Consider the following 21,383-nt stretch of genomic DNA (forward strand, 5'->3'; position numbering starts at 1 on the left):
GGCTTAGAAAATGTAGGTAAGAATAGCATTTTTTGGCAATTGGATGGTGAGCACTTCTGTTCTGGAAACTGCTGAGAAATCCCTTTATGGTCAGTATATCTCTAGGAGCCATTCATCATCTCAGTGCTGCAGATCTCTAGTTTGTGGCGTTAAAGTTTGATGAAGCTTAACAGATCATCCTAGAGGTCACGGTAGGTTATTTTATACAGTGATGTTCATTTCAAAGATATGGTCTCACTACAATAACATTTCCTGATATTATCTATTTACCCCGTAACCCCTGGTATACAAGTTTGTTTTTTAAAATTTCACTTGTTTTGCGATTAGGGAATTTAAAAAGAAAAAAAAATCTTTGTGTTAAAAAATGACTATTTAGCCAGCAACTATGCTTAGGCTATATAGGTAGGGAAAACCTTCCCTAAAACGTCATTCTCCTCATAGAGTTTTGTAGTACAAAAAAACAGCAATGCGTGTTAAGCAAATGTCTTCATCTGGTAAAAATGATTCAGTACTTGTAGCTGAATAACTACTATTGTCCACTTCTATATATTTTGTCCAAAGGGAAAGGCACTGTGTTAAGGTGTTGTAAAGGTGCTGGAGTTTAAACAAGGGTGTTACATTGACTCCATAGACTAGGCTATAAAGGTTGTTAAACATTGTTTTGTCATTTAAATTTTTAGTGATTTTTTTTCAATCAGATATCATTCACAGAAATCATATGACTTATAAAACAACAAACAAAACAAGAACAGAAAGACGGTCTATAATGACACAAATGTTTCACACATGCACCCATATATACTTAAATGTCATGAGCTCTTAATAAGTAGAAAGTAATTATCCCAGACTTTAGAAAATTTCCCTTTTGTATTATTCATCTGAGCCAATAAGTATTCAAAAGAGGCAGACTCTGTCATAAGTATAGACCTCATCCATTCGGTGAATTCTGGGGTTTTTTTTCTATATTTTTCCAGTTCCTCAACACAACTCTTTCTGCAGTAATGAAACCATTTACCAATAAACCACACTGTGCTATAGTGACACCCAGGGACAAAATTGTTTTATTCACAAGAAGACTGTGAGGAGTGTGGTAAGAGCTGAGCTGCTCAGTCACCAAGTTTCACCAACACCTCTTTCCAAAAGGGAAGAACCACAGGGCATTTCCACATAGCACGCAAGATTGTACCCATTGCATCATTACATTTAGAACAATTTCTATTGTGTATCAGATCCCTTTTTTATACATATAATTATAGTCGGCATTATTTTTCATAGAATGAAATACAGAAGATACAATGTAGGCTGGGAACATTAAAAAAGGACATTGTATAACAGTGCTAAGGGACAAACCCTTTAAAGTATAGAGCATTGAATTATACATAATAATCACAAAGCCAGTAACATAAACAACATAAATTACAAAACTAACTAATTTTGATGAATAACAAACAAAACACATGTAAACAAAACAAAACACTGAAAAAGGGAAAACCTTAGAGGGATAAGTATTTTACAGTGGTACACAAAATAAAAAGGGGATCAGGGAGTTTACGTGCAAACCACCCTTAATGTGGGCGTCCCATTTACGCACGTAGAGATCCACTTTATTCTAGACTGTGAATGACGTTTTTCTAAATAACTAATTAAGTATCAGGCCCATTGTAAATAATTTGAATGGGGTGTAATAGTATATGTGTGTAATTTTGTAATGTGTAAATTCACTTCAAATATCAGTAAGCCAGTAAAGTTAGAACATTTTTGAATACAATAATATATCTCTCTAGTATATGGTCATTTATAACATTGTATTCATTGTAATATTTGTCAAACTTTATACTCATTTTGCCGGTCTCTACACCACTGCGTTTTTAGTGCGCAACCTCGCGCTCTCCAACAGCTGACCTCCCCGCCCACTCCTGCTCAGACAGAGAGAGACCTGAAACACATCAACACACCTCATGACGAAGTGGCCAGCATTTTGTCTAAAAACTGCTGTTCCTCTGCTTTTTAACAATATGTAACCCGCTGCTTGTTGGTGCGGTGGTAGTTTTCTGTTACGCGGTAAGATTTTTATTGCTACTCAACTTTATGTCTGCTAACCAATGTGTATATTTACCTTTCATTAGCTTGTTAGCCGGGGAAAAGTTAGCAGAGGCTGAACTAGCTAAATTAGCTACAGTAACTTCTCTGATTTGGCTGACTGATGTCTCTGTGTCCCGTAACAGTGATTTGTCTCCGAGTCCACGCTAACAGTAAAGCCTGCGACATAAGTTTGTCTCCAAGTGGGTAATTAAATTAAGTGATAAAGTAAGTCACGACTTCGAAAAAATGATACATGCTAAATGTTACAAACCGTTGTCACATGCCACAAGCGTAACGTTAATTGTACGCCCTAAAGTATGTATCTTTTGTATTTTTCCTGTAAATTGTAAACTAAGCAAGGCAGATAAGAAAATGACTATATACTGTTTAGTACAAGCAAAACACACCATATCCAAATCCTGGAAATCTCCTACCAGACCGAGCTTACAACCCTGGCTTGCAGGTCTGTCGCATTATATTGCCCATGAAAAACTTACACTTATAAGTAAGGCTAAATATTACACCTTTGTGAAGATATGGGGGCGTTTTATGAATTATCTACTAGGTGAGAAGGGTGCAGAAGTCTGCTTGTCTTAATGCTTTAATGATACCATAATTGTGTATATTTCCATTTGCTTTTCTCTCTTTTTTATAGTTTGGATCATCAATAATTGTATAGGTAGCAATTTCACTCCCTGATTATTTATTTTAGACTTAAGAAACACTCAATGTGATGTCCTGTCTCAGCAGTTTTATTAAGATGATACCTTGCTATGAATGATCTGTATTGTACCTTAGTTGCTTTTGTTTTTGCTGTACCCCGCAGTATAACAAAATCTAATTGAAATAGTTGTTTTTAAAAAATTTCTAAACCTTTATATATGTCATTTGTTCACAGCCCTCCCTCTTTGAGCTCTAATGTTATCCCGTGCCAGGCCAGAGAGGTAAATGGATGTGTGACAAACAGAGAGAGGAGATTTCAGCTGAGAGGCTTCCTATCACTTGTTGCAGCCCAGGAGCAGTTTTGTCAAGATGTCAGAGGCACAGGAGACAGAGGCTCCAGGTGCAGAGGGGAACCAGTCAGAGTCCACAGCGGGACACATGTCCAGTAATATTCAACAGGTAGAAGCTGGTGCATTTGTGTCATCGCCTGTAGCCTCTGTACAAGCTCCCTCCACCACAGCAACTGAGGATGAGGATGAGAGTGAAGATGAGTCAGAAATCCTGGAGGAGAGTCCCTGTGGCCGCTGGCAGAAACGCAGAGAGGAGGTAAGTCCACCCAGGATGCTGTGCTTGGATGTAGAGTTTCTGTCTTAATTTTAATGTTCTAAATAAAAGGCCTTAAAAGTCAATTAATTAATTTATCCACCTTTTGTTTAATTTTTTTTGTCAAACTGAGTTAAGCTCTCATGCGTTTAAGTCCACAATTCTGATGCTACAAATCTCAAAAGCTAGTCTGTCTTTTTACTTTATATTTGAACCAATCTTTTTGGAAAATATACATTTACCTATCTCGCTCTAATAAACATATTCCTAATCTGCTCTTTTTAACATCTTTTCTTAGAAAAATTATCAAATGAATCAAATCTTTTGTCTTCTTTTTGAAGTACTTTGCATCAAGCGCTTTGATTAGTTGTTAAACATCACAGGAAACAGGAATGTCATGTTCAAATACTTAATCTCTCTGTCACAGCTACACATATAAATGAAAGGGACACATTAAAAACCTTTTCTAAAAATCAGATTTTTCCAGTCAAGATGTTTGAAATGGTTTGGATTACATAAAACCTACCCGCTTATATACCTATATACATAATTGCTATGCTTGGAAGAGGAAAAATATGATTTGTCCAAAAGAAGTCTTAACTATGGTTAAAAAATACCCTAGAAGATCTTAAAAAACGTTCAATTTAAGTATCAAACACCTGTAGACTCCCTGTGATAGTACCAAGTGAAATGACGTACAAAGTATTAACTGTTTATTTAAGTGAGTTTGTACATTTAAGTGACACTTGTTGGGCCAATATTTTCTAATTTTATCCCACACATCATATCACTTACTTCTAGTTTGAAATAAATGTATGACAGCATAAACAGTCATGTGCGAAAGTTCATTATATATCGGTATCAAGCCAATGAGTCAAAATCTATTTGTCTGCTTTTGTCATCACCCTGTTGAGCCTGTGTGTTATCCTATCAATGGATTTTACTACGGCAAAAAAGGGGATTGCTCCTCACATTTGATCTTTAGCAGATGATCGTGTTCAGTAATTCTTTTCTTAATTTTAGTTTTTCTGATGGGAGCCATTTATAATTAAGATGGTGTGTCTTTATTCCATAATAATTTGCAGCAGGTATGATAAGCACAACTATTTCTTCACCAAGTCAGCTGAAACAGGGCATGTAAAACATGGCAGTAAATGTATGATTTTCAATAGTTTTGTTTAATTATTTCACTGTTAAAGATATATCCTCATCAGTTGTTTTTTGTTCACTCTTATTGCAGGTGAATCAGCGTAATGTTCCTGGGATAGATGCTGCGTACTTGGCCATGGACACAGAGGAAGGGGTGGAGGTAGTCTGGAATGAAGTCATGATCTCAGAAAGAAAGAACTTCAAACTGCTGGAGGTGAGGCACGCCAGTGTCGCAATGTACCAATAAAACAGTTACAGACACTCACGAAGGTGTGGTCGGGATGATATCAGCTCCAAGTGTAAAGAAGGAAACAGAACACTCTTTTTCCACAGATCTTTTTGTGCCTCAGTGGTTGATGCACACATATAGGACAAAAGTATTTAACATCAATGGGGTAAAATTTCTTTCACTACAATATAGACAAAAAAGTCATTGTAATGAGAATGACACAATGGGAAAAAAAACAGCATCAAGAAATTTAAAAGGTTTTCTGCCCCGCAGATCCATCATCTCACTTTAATTAAAAAAAAAAAACCCAAACTGACATATGTTAAAGAGCATGAACTTTGACAGTCAATGATGTATTGTGGCTGGTATTTAAAGTAGTGTGATTTAGGGAAATCTAGTAGTGAGGTAGCAAAAACTTTTGTGTCCCAATTGTGTAGGAGAACTGCTATGGCTGAATGTCACTAATGTCCCCAGGCAGTGTTTGACTTTTCCATTCTGGGCCTCTGTAGAAACAAAATGCTAATCTCTGTGGAAGAGGACTTGCTCTGTATGGAGGTAGATAAACATGGCTCATTATAAGATAATGAAAACACAAAGATTCTTATTTTCAGGTGATTATAAGCAAAAAGTAGAAATAGTACTAATAGTTTCCAATAGTAACATAGTTATGAATATTATATACTATTTCTGCCAAAAAATGCTCCTAAATCTTACACATTGGACTTTAAAATGAGCTTCTTTACAATATGTTTAAGTATCAAGTTATGTCAAAGGAAACTTTTCTTCTTATGTTATTTATTTATTTTTTAAATCCCCTCTTGTCCTTTTATCACAATGTGTTTAAAAGAAGTGAAAAAAGTTTAAGTGACATCTTCTAATATCTTGATTTGTCTGACCAGCAGTTTAAAACCCAATGATATTTATTTTACTATGACATTGCCTAGCTCAAAAGCTACAACAGAAGACCCAGCGGGCTGGCAACTGAAAACAATAACTTATTTCCAAAAATACAAGTTAATTACTACAACATGTAACACCAATAAATCAGTTATAACAGGCATGTATAAGAGAGAGAGAGAGAGAGAGAGAGAGAGAGAGAGAGAGAGAGAGAACAACTACAGAAGTCCACAGCCCCCGGTGTGACTCTTCTTATATCTCCCTCCAGAGAGGGCCTACAGCAAAAGCATTGACATCTTCCACAAATTTAGTCAGACATAAGTACTAACTATAAATATGAAAAAGACCAACATATTAATCTTTCAAAACTGATCCAGCTCTCTGAGAAACAAATTCACATTAAGAAATAATGAAATTAAACATACAAAACAATATACAGAAAGAGAGAGACTGTCTTTAGTTGCAATTGTGCTTTGGCAACGTATATCAAATGTCATGCCAATAAAGCCTATTGAATATAACATTGGAATGAGAGTGAGAGAGAGAGGCTGCCAAAGTAGGGAGGTATTTATAGCAGTGCACGCACAAGGCCCAGGTGTGGCTCATTCAACCGAAGAACCTCCTTTTAGCTCCTGCAACCCAACCAGACAAGAACCAGCAACAGAGTCTTCTCGGGATTGGGAGGAGGGTTGTCACAGCTGTCATATATGACAAAGAAAAACATTAAATCTTCACACTGGAGAAGCTTTAACAAGATAGTGTCTGACTTTTGCTTAAAAAAAATGCAATCATGTATTTTGTATTTGATTACTTCCATAGTGAGACAACAGTTTGACACCCTTTGGTGTCTAAGAAAATGACCTTCTGGTCATTTTCTTAGACATTACTTTACAGTTTGTTCACATGGATAGTTCTTTAGATATATTACTTAACAGTCTGGCTCAGAAGAGTCAGTGCAAAAGTTAAATGTCTTAATAGTTAGTTATTATTATATAGTATTGTTTGTTTTTCTGTGTGTTTAGGAGAAAGTGAAGGCCGTATTCGATAACCTCATCCATCTGGAACACGCAAACATTGTTAAATTTCATAAGTACTGGGCCGACACGAAGGAGAATCGGGCCAGGGTGAGTCTCAGATCTGGCAAAACATTATTTGGTTGACTTAGAATTGGCTACACAGGCCTATTATTGAATCTTTTGTCTGTTTTTATATTTAAATTAGTCATTTAAAAAATGCACCTTTTTATTTATATTGCCATGATGTTTGCCCAAGACATTTTCCCCTAATTTCTTCTTCTCCCTCAGGTGATTTTCATTACAGAATATATGTCATCGGGAAGCTTGAAGCAGTTTCTAAAGAAAACGAAGAAGAATCACAAAACCATGAATGAAAAGGTAATAGCTGAATGTATTTAAATGTACCACTTTAGAATAATGGCATATGAAAGTCTTGCTGTACATAATGTGTGCATCTTGTGAAAAGTGACACTTTATCACAGCATGGATCAGATGGGCTTTCCAAAGCCAGGACCAATAATTTCGTTAACACAGTAATTCACATTTGGCAGTTGGCAAGAAAAATAAATAATTAGAAAATACACTGTGTAGCAGTTCAGAGCAAAGTTAAATCGCATCATAAGCAGCTAGAAAGTGCTCTGATAAGGTGTGTGGTCCTACAGGCTTGGAAGAGATGGTGCACACAGATCCTGTCTGCTCTCAGGTTGGTTTCACCTTTTCAGGCATCATGTAAAATTCAATATGATCACTCAGAAAAATGCACTCACACAGAAAACAATCCACCCCTTTCTGATAAAGTTTGTATTTGTGGTTGTTTTTCTTCTGTACTGCAGTTATCTTCATTCGTGTGACCCTCCCATCATCCATGGCAACCTGACCTGTGACACCATCTTCATCCAGCACAACGGGCTCATCAAAATCGGATCAGGTATAGAGTTTCGCAGGTTTCGTCCTAGAGGGTTCAGTAGTGGAGCAACACAGTCGCTGATGGAGTCAAATGATACTGAATTATAGATTTAAATGTTAGTGATTATCCATGATTTCACAGTGCCAGTGTTGTTTTGTGTGTAAACACACTGCAGTGACTCAAGTCCAGCCACAAAAGCTTCACTACACTTTGTTCACCTCTCGTGCTGTTGTATCTGCTAAAGATCAGCCTCTAACGGTCCACACTGTATTATATTTACTGTGTTAAGGTAATGCTGATGTTATTTTTTTGAAATTCTTTATTTTCTGGGACAGCATTTTATGGTACAAAACATACTGTAATACAGACAGTTCATTTTCCCCTGTTGTTCAGATTAAAAAAAAAAAGAAGAAATTTAAGAGCTATTAACAATTTGGGCGAGATCATGTGTACATATAAAAGCTCTATAAGACATTTCATAAGGAGACTTGTCGGTAATATTGATGTTCTGTCTTTTTTCCCTGCCTCTTTTTTTCTGCCTTTATCACAAACTTTCTGTCTGTACTTTATCCGTCTGCGTCTGATGTTCCTCACTTCTCTCACTGTTCTCGATCCTACTTCTACATATCCTCCATTTTCTCTTCTCGTCTGCAGTTGCCCCAGACACCATCAACAACAACGTGAAGACGTGTCATGAGGAACAGAAGAACTTGCACTTCTTTGCCCCAGAATATGGAGGTAGACATGACCAAAATGATACTTCATTGTTTTTTCTGTTGGTACTAGTATTGACAGTTTTCTAAAGCTTCAGAGTAAAATGAATGATACAGATATATTACAGAGATGTCATAACGTTGTAAATTTGAAGTGTGTGGTTTCTTACAAAATTACATCATACATTGAAATAACACAGTAGAAGCAGGACATGGTATTGTGCAATTTCTTAGTTTGATGAATATGTTTTTTTAAATATGATTTTCCACAAAACCATTTTTTTTATTGAACTTATTATTGCAGTGACTACATTTACATGCAGAAAATGTCAGATTTTTGCCCTTATTTACGAAAAAGACAGTATTCTTACTAAGCTGTTTCCATGGCTAATGAACATGAATGTTACACTAATATTCCTGTTTATATGCAGCTATGCATTCTATGATTTACATGCCCCAACATGTCTGCTATGTCAAAATATGGGAAAGTGGAATGGCTGGACCTTTTATGCCATTTTGCCTCTTTGTTTTCCACTGATGGCAGACTTGCTCGACCGTGCAAACACAGCCTCCCTCTTTCATTCCTTCAGCCACCCCATTGAAAAGGTCGGCATTTCGACATTTTCACGTATCCAAAAACATGTTGCTATCTGAGTCTTTCACGATGTTTAAATAGAGTTACGTGTCTTCAGAAATGCGTGCTTTCCTTTTGACATGAATTTTTACGCCTGGCTTGCAAATTTTTGGCTAGCTGGATCTTGTATAACGCATCAGTGACAATGAACAAAGCCGATGGTAAACAGCCAATAGGCCGTGTTGCGCAAACAGTGGTATGACGGAGACACATATTCTGAATGTATTGTATTCATTTTGAAAAAATGCTCCAAAAGCAGAATAATACTGAATACAGATATCCCACATATCTGAATCAGAAAATGCTACATTTGGAATAAGGCGTAATTCAGAATATTTAAACGCAATATGCTGTTTGCATGACTCTTATCAGTTTCAGAATGTTAACATATTTGGAATAATAGTGGAATATTAGTATGCATGTAAATGTTTTTTTTAAAGTTGTCTTAACATCAGAGCAAAAGCTTTGTCCAAATAAAATAACCTAAAATTGAGAAAATATCTTATCAGAGAAAAATTAAACAAGACAAAGAAACTGGCCAAGCATTTGATGCCAATTTTTGATACACATTTAGCTCTGTGATATAATATCTGTGCACCTTTTTGTTTTTATTCCCTCTTTCATTGTAGCTGATGATGATGTCACCACAGGTGTAGACATCTACTCATTTGGCATGTGTGCCTTAGAGGTGAGATTGCACCCACGATACGTGATTGAATGGCCTGAGCCCTTTCTTAAAGCAGTATGTTAACACGTGTTTTGGTGTGTTGCAGATGGCACTCTTGGAAATCCAGGGGAACGGAGAGTCCTCTTTTGTTTCGCAGGAGGCCATTAACAATGCCATTCAATTACTAGAGGACCCACTGCAGAGGGTGAGATGAGTGTCTTGAAAGATCATACCAGCTGCGTGTGCATTAACGTGTCCTAGCCTTACGCGACATTTGTCATGAAGTGTGTGACCCAGATTTTGTTTTTGTAGGAGTTAATCCAGAAGTGCCTCGAGTGTGATCCCAGTACGAGGCCGACAGCCAGAGAGCTGCTGTTTAACCAAGCTCTGTTTGAAGTACCGCTGCTAAAACTGCTGGCTGCACACTGTATTGTCAGCCACCACCGTGAGTCTTTAACACAAACATACAAAAGACACAGAATCACAGATTTAGTCACAGATGTTGATTTGCTTTATTCAGGATGAAAATGTTAAGAAGAAGACTGAGTGACTTTAGCTAGAGTCAAAACTCATGAGCTTGCTCATTAGGAAGAGGTTCAGCTCAACCAATATGCATTAAATCTCCACTAATCACAATTTTCTGTTAACAATGGATGGGATTGTTACGCGTAATGTAGAAGGGATCATACTGGCCTCACAGCTACGAGAAGTATGTAGACAAATACGACTAACTGGTTAAGAAAGTCAAATATCCTGCAGGCTTAGAGGGACATTTCACCCCAAAATTAAAAAAAAAAGAAGTTTCCTCTTACCTGTAGTGCTACTAATCAATCTAGACTGTTTTGGTGTGAGTTTCCGTGTCTCTTTCCAGAAATTACGTCTCAGTTACACCAGATAATCCACAGCTGTTGTTAGCAGTTTGTGATAACACTCGTATCACAGCGCAGAAGGAAGCACACATCTACTCATGGATCAGAGGCTTGTGCAGGGGTAAACATTAATGGTGTCCCCCTCGGCTGAGGCTGCAACGTTAGCAAGTTCAGTGGTGCTACGTAGGTGGACTAGCTGTAGATGCACACTTTCTTCTAAGCTTTTGTACGGTTGGCGGGTGTAGTTCAATAGAAAGAAAATAGTTCCTACATAAAACTGCTCACAGCAAGGTCTGTGGATTATCTTGAGTAACTAGGTCGTTTCTGGAAAGAGACATTTCTGTTGACTGCATGTGTAACGGGATGTATCCAGGATTTAACCGTCAGCATGATCTGATCAGTGCTTAATGATTTTAAAATTATTCAGACATGATTCCTGAGAATGCCCTGTAGGAGATTACTAAAAACTTGGACCCCAATCTCGTCATCGCTGAGACGAAAGAGGACGTTCAGCTGAAGTAAGTGCCGGAAGCTGGTACCCTCATTTATTGTTTTTGTGTCAGAGACAAAGACCGCAAATCATAACAGTCGTAATTCAGAAAGAGGTATTCTTTTTCATAGCAACAACACCATTGATATTAGTCTTTTACTTTGAATATGTTTAAAAAGATATTTATTAATCTAATGCAGAGGTGGGAGGAAGTCAACCATGTGAAAGTCACGAGCAAGTCTCAAGTTACTGAAGTGACATTAAAGCGCGTCTAGTTTAGTTTCTGCTTTCAGTTGAGCAAGACATGTCATCGGTCAGGTCTAGCAAGTCATGAAATTCTGCGGATCTGTTGAAACTGTTTAAAAAAAGACACATTCATGTTCCTTTCTTTGTGGGGTTTTTAGTGATGGATGAAGTTGGGTGTTGTGGTGGTCGTTTCACTGGTTTTTGAGCTACAGACCTTGCATGCTGCTTTTTTTAATCACCCAACTGTCATCGATAGCATAATCATTGAATCCAATCCTTGAATTTTATTATATTTTTGGACAAGCCCCTCTATGATAGCTGCCTCATGCGATAGCCTCCTCAGGTCTGCAACGTCCAAGTAGGTTTCCAGATTTGCACTTATTGCACCAGAAATCACCCAATCATTTTTTCAAAACACAAACTCTTAACTTCTGAATATCTAAAAAATGTAAATATTTTGTTAAAACAAGTCAAGTCAAATCTTGTGTCTCATCTTACTGATATCATTTGTTGGTATATGTTCAACATATTGTGTTTTTCATTACTCATATGTAAATCCTCACTGATTTTTTGAGTTTGTTGGTATTTTAAATTTCAGTGATGTGAAGACATCAAACTGTTGTATCTCATTTATTTATTTTTTCTGTAGGCTTTCACAGTTTCCTGCCTTGGAGCTCGATAAATTCCTGGAGGATGTGAGGTAAGAAGCACAACACAGAGAGGCTCGAAGGTTCAACCCATTACCTTATTTGTATCCATGTTTCATGTTTATCAGAAAACAAAATATAAAACTCTGAAGTGATACACAGTTTAATCCGTTAAATATTACACTCAGGTGATGTTGTGATGTAACACTTCAGCATCCAGTCAATAACTGATTTCCAACAAGGGGCTGTGTTGACCAGTTAAAGACTTCTGTGAAGGCTGCCCTTGTGTATTCTCGGTCATGGCTCCTCAGAAATCCCTGCTCGATCCTCCATCCTAGATCCTCAATCCTCAATCTTCAGAGTGCATTTAGGGAATTGGTATGTCCTTTCAACATGGTGGATCTCGATTGGTTTTGCAGGTGAAGTGGTCAAGGATAGAGCAGTTGAGGAGGGATATTGTTGTGAAGCCAGAGTCTGAGCAGGCTCAGATGTACTCTCTGTTTCCTAAAGCCCTTAAGATAAATGCAATCCGTCCACATGGGGGCAGTACAGGACCATCTGAGTATTCATGTGTCTTCCATTAGCTTTCAAAATATGATATAATCAAAATATCATATACCACACTTCTGAAACATTAATCCTGGATTTTCATAGATTTGATACTGAATTGAACAATAAACAAATCACATGCTTTTTGGCCACGTTGCTGTGCAGCCAGTCCAGTATGTCTGTATTTTGCATTTTTTCTCTGGTCATGTTTTAAGACCTCTGTGTATAAGATAAAATCAGGGCCAAAGAACTGAATTCACCAAAAGTGGACCACGAATTGGATACATTGAAAGGAATTCTTAATTTTTGATAGTAGTAATTAACATGTTACTTTGTTGTACACATTTGTAATTTGTAATTAGGGTTATACAAGTTTTGACTGAATTCAAAGAGAAACAAAGATTTAAAAAAAAAAACACGTTTGGCCCCCTGGCTATCTTTTTCTCACTCTTCTCTCTTTTCCCTTTCACTTTCTCTGCCTTCTTTCTTGGAAAAGGAACGGTATTTATCCATTGACGGCATTCGGTTTGCCCTGTCCTCAGCAACCTCAACAGGAGACTACCAAATCTCCTGTTGTTGTCCCCTTGGTCAAATCTCCCACCCCTGAACCCACAGAGCTCGAGACACGGCGGGTGTGTACTACAGTTTACAATGCATATTACAAAAGGAAGACACAATAGTGACATTTTATTCTTAATTTACATGATCAGTCATTAAAAAAGATGTATACTGTGCATTTGTTTTGCTGTTCTGAACTCTTAGCACTTGTTGTGATTTATCCAGATTCCCATACTTCTTCCTCTGCAGGTCACTCATATGCAGTGTAACATTGAATTTGTCGAGGAGGGGGCAAAATATCATGTAAGTCTCTGCAAAAATATATACAGGTTGATAATTTATTGTTTAATTAATTGAAAATGCAACATAAAGGGTTCGCTCATGGACCATCAACATTATTTTATTCCAACAATTTGTTATTTATCATCCATATGGAAGTGTGAGAATAATTTTGTCTGTCTTTCCCTTTAGCTAACATTACTGCTGAAGCTGGAGGATAAACTGAATAGACATCTAAGCTGTGACATGTTACCTCGTAAGACCACATCTTCTATCACACACTGACTTTTAATCACACTGTGAGCCTCAAGATACAGTCAATAATTTAGTCATCTCAATACTGATGTGTTGAGGAGTTCACAGTCAGATACATTAGAGGTGAGCTGGAGCATTGATTTGAGTACCCCATTAGGTGCTAAACCACAAAATAGGGGCGAATATTTTTAAGTAATAAGGAACAGTCTTCTGCACTTGGAGCAAGCATGTCCAAAATCCTGCTTTGGGGCCAATTGTGGCCTGCGGACTTATTTTAAAGGGTCTTATTAAGCAAGCTCACTTTGCATTTTTTCTGTTCACCTCAAATGGCAGGACTATCATACAGTTTGTAGACTTGCACCAAGAAGGACTTATGCAGGTGGAACTGATGTTTTCATAAATAGATGTTAAACAAGCTAACAAATGCAGCAAACAAGAGTGAAGTTAACAGCGAGCGGTGAAAAGTACAATGCTTTTTCACTGTAAGAGACAACAGTTGGGTTTTGCTCATTTTTATGACGTAAAACATAAAAAAACGTGAAAAAAACATGATGTAAGAAGCAGCTGAACCCCAGGTATTTTTCACATAACCTAATCTGGCCCCCATTCAAAAATGTTAGGACACCCCTGAGTTAGAGGATCATTTGATCTTGTTGGAGGGTGTGTCTTGTGTAGTTGAGATTAGGGCAAGAGAAGAGGCCATTCTTTCAGCCGTGTGTTACTTTGTGTCACTTTGTCAGCTTATACAAGCAATTCTACATGTGTCAAAAATATCGCACCAGAAAGCTGGGCTCAGAATATTCCCCAGACCCCTAGACACAAGATACAGGAGACCCACCACTGTTTTTTTTTTTTTTCTTTTTTTTTTAATCAACAAGCTGTTTTTTGATGCTTTCTTTGTGCATTCTGGCACCTTATTTACATTCAAATCACAAAAAGGCCCAGTGCGAATCAATTTCATTTTTCATTTTGAATTAAAAAATGGTCGGTCGGCCATCTGGCACCCTATAGTGAGCCAAATTTGGCTCACGGGTCTTAAGTTGAGTTTCACTGGCATATAGTATTTTCTCTATGGGAGTGGAGAGGGAATGACATATGGTTATACATGTGTGTTTGCATGGGTATTTTGACTTTAATACTCCCAAAGTAGGACATCTGGACAGTTGAGGTTTATTGTTCAGGTTTGGGTTTACAGGAGATTACATTTGACTTTAGGTGATGATAAATGATTGTGTTTTGTCTGTATGAGTTACATAATACCCAAGTCCACTGTACTCTGAGATTTGACCACACACAGTGTTTTAATAGGCCGTACCTCTGCATATGTGTGCACTGAGGCATGCAGGAAAGTGAGAGTGAAATTCCAGAGAGAGCTTGAAACTCGGATGGCGTCACAATATACAGTACACTATGCAAGACTATTTTAGGCAGGGAGACTAACTGTCGCTTATGTGTCACAAAAACCATGCACCTCTATTTTGGACAATTTATTAATTGTTTTTTTTTACATTCTGGAGTTGTTGTTTTTTTATTAGTCATAATTGCTCTCAAAACCCCAGTGGGCATGAGTAGATGTTTCTGAAACATTGTCTTTGAAAACAACAAAAATCCCCCTGACAAATTCTGAATGCTGCACTTACTGAATTATTTTATTTGAAATTGAGGATTTGCATCTCCATGCTGTGCAGATGAGTAGGAAGCAAAGGAAGGCGGATGAGAAAGCAACTGTTGCAGTGGTCATAATAATGTAGGCAGTATGATCCAATGAGCACATGCACTCACAGGTATGGAAGGCATGTGTAACGTTGCAGGCGTGTGGGGAATGCCGGGCCTGTGAAAGGCTGCAGCTGACAGCTGTCACCTCCTGTGTCAAGATCTGACCATCTCTACCCAGGCTTTCATCTCCCTGTCTCTCATTTACTTACTCGCTCGACTTTATCTTCTCTGCTCTTTCTCCCTCCCACAGTTTCTCCCATCTTACGTCTTCTCTTACATACTCGCACCTTAATATCAATAGATCACATACTGTAATGACACATCATAGACACGCCCTGTTCTCTTTGTAAACAGTCCCTCCTGCTGATACGGGGGGGTTTTCCTTCAAAGCTTTCCTTATCAACACGCCAAAGTCCAAAGTAACACTGTGCAGCGTCACTGGCTAACTGAGCCACTTGAATTTCACTCCCCCGACCTTTTGTATGGATTTTCTACAAGAAACTTATACAAATGAAGCTTTTTCCCCACTCAAAACTAAGCAGCAACAAATATTGTTGATGATTTTATGTTAAACCACATATTGCAGACAAGCACCAAAGCCTCTCACTCAGCTCCATTATCAGTCCTTTCATCATATGGCTGTGAGCTGCTAGTGTTTTTCTGTTCTTAATGTCAAAGTCTTTGGACACTTCATCTCCACTTGTTTGTCTTGTCCACATTCCTGATATAATTGACAAGCAGGGTTATTAAAAATCGGTAGACCATGACAACTCCTCTGCTCACTGGGCACAAGCAATGTCTCATGTTCAGCGGTAACTAAAATAAAAGTTAACAAACACACTTATAAGATAAATGTTTAAAAAAAAACACTTGCATGATATACTATCCATATAAAAACAGGTCAGGGGCTGAACAGAGGGTTGTGAATGTTTATGTGTTTGTTGTGTTTATACTAAAGTTTTAAGGTTGCAACACAAGTTCTGAAACTTTTTATCTGAGATATTTTGAGCTTGTTTGTTACGAAAGCAAGTAAAAATCCAGCACGTTTCCAAATTTTGTGCAATGTTGCATGTATTTTGTTAAGACTTCTGTTGATGCCCTTTGTATAGTTCACTATACATACTTCACAGTTCAGTTTTCAGTGTACTGACTTATACTTTCACAAAAGGCACTGAGTCCTTCATTTATGCAATGCAAACATTCAGAAGAATAGCACAGTTATAGTTATTTTACATAACAAAAGGTTGTACAGCTCCATTGCGACATGGATTATTGACACTGCTGCTGCTGCTGCTGCTGCTGTAGGAATATTAATCTTTGCCTTTTCTTGAAAGAAGTCATAAAGGTTCAGTGTGTAGGACTTAGGGGGATATATGTGCTTAGATTGAATCTAACGTAATAAGTATGTTTTCTTTAGTTTATAATCATCCCAAAATAAGAATTGTTGTGTTTTTAATACACTATAAGGAGCCGTTTATTTCTACATAAACGTCCACAGAGATCGCCAACCAAACACTGGCTCTAGATAAGGCCATTTTCACATTTTTCTGTTGAAAGTCCATCTGTTGAAAAAAACACTGATTTGTAACATGAAACTGCTTTATTCAGTGTTTTTAGAGGTTTAAATCACTTGGTCAGTTTGTTTTGGAGAGGAAGAGACCTCTGTGGATAATTCTGCTGAGTTAAAAACCTCCTGAGCATCTGGATCTTCAGTTATTGCACAAAAAAGCTAGCACGCAGTAGCAGGTGCTGGGACGGTGGCCTATCTCTAACATGTCAAACAGCATAGGAGAACAAGTGATTTATATGGTGAAACTGCTTTATTCAGTATTTTTACCGATATCAATCCCCTGGTCTGTTTGTTTTGAAGGGGAGCAGACCTCTGTAGATAATTTGGATCCTTGTAAAAACCTCCTGAATAATGAACACTGAAGGAATTCCAAAACCTGGAAAAGTTTAAGATGGTTGCAAGCTGCACTCCTCACCACTAGATGCCACTAAACCCCCCTAAATCGTATACATTTAATCTTAAACTGTAATCTACTGCGGATTATTAGGTTCAGAAGTTTAAAAGGGGGATAAGCTTTTGATGAACTGGGAGTAAATTGGGTTTTTAGGACAAACACATGGCTCATTAGAACATTTGTAAATATATAAAAAATATTAGCCCAGAAAGAAAGGTTCTCAGCACTCTAAAATTGAGGAGAGGAGAGAAGGTTTATGACTGTCCATTAAATCGTTAAGCCTTTAACAGCAAGTCAAAAGAGGAAAATTTGAAAAGCTTACATGTTTTAACAGATCGTGCCCTATTGAAGACCATGCTGGTTGAAACATGTTGGCTTTTTAATTTTTCTGCCAGATGAGTCCCAGTCTAGATTTTCCGTCCTTTTAAACGGATCGGACATCATCACTTATTTACTCACTGGAACCGACATGGTTTGAATTGGTGTGGCCAAAAGTGCAAACGGAAAAGCCTTCCTAATTTACACTTTGTCCACAGGAATATAAACACGGCACTACCAAAAAAAAAAGGGGTTCAGAGACTCAAAGAGCAGCAGCAGTACTGCTGTTTAATGGTCTTTAATGTTTTGAAGGTGGGCTGTGGATTTAAAAACTGCATCTGGACCATATTTTCTGAATGTGGTTTTAACCCCTAAGCCTGACCTTTTTTTTTAGCTGTAGATCTGTGCGTTGTAGCACTTGCATAACTCCTTGAGAGATAGTGCATGACTGGTAGAGTTGATGATGATGAAAGTGGTGTTACATGTCTGTGATGTATGTTATTAACTGTGCTGTGTTTTTCAGATGAGACTGTTCAAGAGATGGCTGAAGAGTTGGTGCAGCTGGGCTTAATCAGTGAGGTAGGTGTTATGTGTGTTTAAGAGAGATTCATGTTGTGTTTGTGTGTGTGTGTGTGTTAAGCTGCAGGCAAAGGTGTGTGGGTGATACTGTAGGTGAGCTATTTTCTGCTTTTTCTGCACCAAAGTCAGTGAAAATGCTGTTGACTTTAAAAGGCGAGGTGACTACTCTCCTACGTACCCTCCGACACAAACACACCTTCCCCTATAAGAGCCTAACGTTACAGCTGCACATTCACTGCTGCTACATATGGACTCTTGTGCCCACTCTCTCACCAACCCACGTTAATGTTATACAGTCGCTTCATCTCTCCGTGGGCGAGAGTTTACATAGGTTTTTTCCTTAATGAGTTGCTTCTCGTCATGGATTTTATGGATACTTAAAGCAGTTTTATACCTCGTCTGTTGTACTGACTTACATATGTTTGTCTGTGTGTCTTACAGCTTTAATGATGGGCTGTGTCTGTGTTATCTGTTATGTCCTGGTTTTCTGAAAATGTTTGTGTTCTCTTCACAGGTGGACCAAAGCAAAATAGCCTCTTTACTAGAAGAATCATTTAGCCAAGCTCTTCACTAGCAACGGTTTCCTCGACTTTGTTACTTTTTTCATCCTAATCAAGCTCTCTGTTACATGTTGTTTTTGTGGACTATATTTAATGATTTTTTAAATGTCTTTTCTACTAAGCTTTAGACGGTACTGTTACCAAAAGGGAGGGATTCTTCCTCCACATCAGGCTTTAAACTTCCAAAAAATGCACAAAACCTTTGTCATAAAGCCAATTTTAGAGTCCTGGTGACTCCAAAGTTCACTATTTTATTGTAAAAGTCAAATCATGCACATATATGTGCGGTCATTCTTTTGAATGCATTGGCTGTTTAGTTCAAATAAAAGGTAAACCTCTATAATGCTGCAACAGAGACTTGATCGTGACAGTGCTGACTTGATTACAACTTTACCGTTAAAACCCCTTTTAGCTCAAAACACTGTTTTATTTCACTGTGAGGTGTTTACATAATGAATAGCCCGGCTTGTTTGCGTCAGGATGAGACGGTCTAAAACATCTTCAAGGTTGATTCAGACCTTTTATTAGAGTCACAACACACACTTAACTCACCTCTTGCTGTAGTTGTACCTCAAATTTTAGTGATTGGATCCACTTTTGTTGACTGAAACTATATCTTTTGTAGGGATGACTGGAAGAATTTTTATCCAAAGATGATTTTTCAAAATAAGCCAAACCATTCTTTCTGGATTCTAATTTTACAAATTTGACTTCCGTTTTTTTGCCTTTTATGAACATGAGCTTTAGATATATGAACATCCCGGGCTCTTTGGCTCACCTATCTGATTAAATTTATGTTAGTTTGAAAACAGGATGGCAGAAATGAAACTTTCTCCGTTGACTTCATAATAGACAAATACCAAACGGATATTTATATCATGATGCCAACTCTCTCTTAATAATGGTTACTTTGAGGTACTGTGAACTCAGTGTTACTGAATTTCCATTTGTGTTTGTTTTTATATATTGTTGTATTGTTTGCCTTATGCTGGACCTACGCACATGTCTTAAAGTCCTCTTTTCTCTGTTTATTTTTATCACTTTATTCATAGTTTTACCATTTGCTGCTTGTTGGGTTCACACATGCTACTCTACCTGTAAAATTAATTCATGTGGGACTTGTGTTCTGAACTCGGCTGCCATATGCTGTTGAAAGAGGACCTGGCCTTTAATGATTCATCTTTTATTTATGTTAAAAACAGTGTATAGTATGTATTTTCTCTACTTATTTCCCTTTTCTTTACTGTGACTTTGCACAGAGACCACACTGTTGAGAGTCTGAGCCAACTCACAACTTCTCTTGTTTCTGCTTCTGTTGTTTTCAACTGGGACCCAGCGGGTTGACATTATACTTCACAGAGTGCACATGCTCTTGAATACAAAACATTACATCATGCATGTCTTGTCTAGACTTGTACTTGACATCAGAGAGTTGCCTTTGGCCTTTTAGTGACATTTTGACTCAACTCTTCATGGACTACTTTTGCTGCTGTGTCTGAAAGCTCATACAGTTCAAGACCTTAAAGGTATACTGTGCAGGATCATTGCTTACTGTTTGTAAACACACTTGCCAGTGAAAGGAAAAAGTAAAGTAAAAGCCAAACCCAGATTAACTTTTGTTTGGCATTTCACCTGGCCATATTTGCTATTTTTTGGCGCTATGTCTCTTGGATGTTGCTTATGGTCTGTCACCTGTTGGTTACCTTTTATAAGGCCCTGACCTCACCTGACTGCTGTGGGGGTACACACCCATAAACCTCCCAAACACCAAAAATGAATAAATACAGGCAGAGGGCAGAGTCTCTGCAGATAAATATACCGCCACACGCATTTAGAGGATCATAAGTGATGATTGAGAATGATTACTTTTTAGGAGTCTTTGCATTTTTTATTGTAAGAAAGTCCTGCATGGTGTACCTTTAAAGAGGCAGTTAGATTTCAAAGAAAATGTAACACTCAGTATGCCTAGAAAAAGACAACAACTGTTACAATGTTATTAGATACGATGTCTAACCATTTTTCTGGCATTTTATTGAGATTATACCACAGAGATTATGTGTTTTATAATCACAGTACCAGTTTAATTAAAGGCTGCCATATGAGCTTGCAGACAGTCGCCTCACCAGTAGATCATAGTAATCCATTCATCGCCACTCATATTTCTATATTTTTTACTTACTTTTCTTCTCTTTGTATGTGCATTTGTGAACTATATTCCAAAGACATGTTTTAAAATCAGCCAGGAGAATGTAAGCACACCGCTTCTAGTATAGAGGAGTGGTAAAAACCAACCAATGTGATCACCAGTGCAACTTTACATGTACATACTTTATCTCTCTCTCTGACTCTCTGTACTATCTTTAATACCCAAATTATTGGTGGTCTTAAAACTTGTTATTAAATAATCACACAAGGTGGGCAGCCTGAGTGTTGCTCAAGGATGTGAGCTTTTGGTTATGTTTGCATATTCCATTTTGTAAATGACATCAGCGTCAGTAACTGTGTCTGAGACGTGTATCCCGACAGTCTCTGCAAAGTACGACTATTCTTTCAAATAAATGGGTGAAATGCTTCATTTTGTTACTTTTGGCAGGTCAAAAACAATCCTTTACTAATTATTATTAGTAGTAGTAGTATTTATTTATTTATTTTTGCATGTTGAGAGAATTATACAACAAAGATGCCTGTAGATGTGCAATGATAAGTCAACTAATTGATTGGATTGAAAGAGAAGTAATCAAGTTTTTTGATAACCGATTCATTGCTAAAGCGATCTTTTCAACAAAAATGGCA

At 37.6% G+C, this 21,383-nt stretch overlaps 1 pseudogene; it reads left to right on the top strand.

Moving 5' to 3' along the window:
* The first annotated feature begins 1,920 nt into the window (after positions 1-1,920).
* On the top strand, positions 1,921-21,165 carry LOC121958064 (annotated as a pseudogene).
* The last annotated feature ends 218 nt before the right edge of the window (positions 21,166-21,383 follow it).

Source organism: Plectropomus leopardus, chromosome 1 (genome assembly GCF_008729295.1).
Source record: "Plectropomus leopardus isolate mb chromosome 1, YSFRI_Pleo_2.0, whole genome shotgun sequence".
NCBI classification, from domain to species: domain Eukaryota; kingdom Metazoa; phylum Chordata; class Actinopteri; order Perciformes; family Serranidae; genus Plectropomus; species Plectropomus leopardus.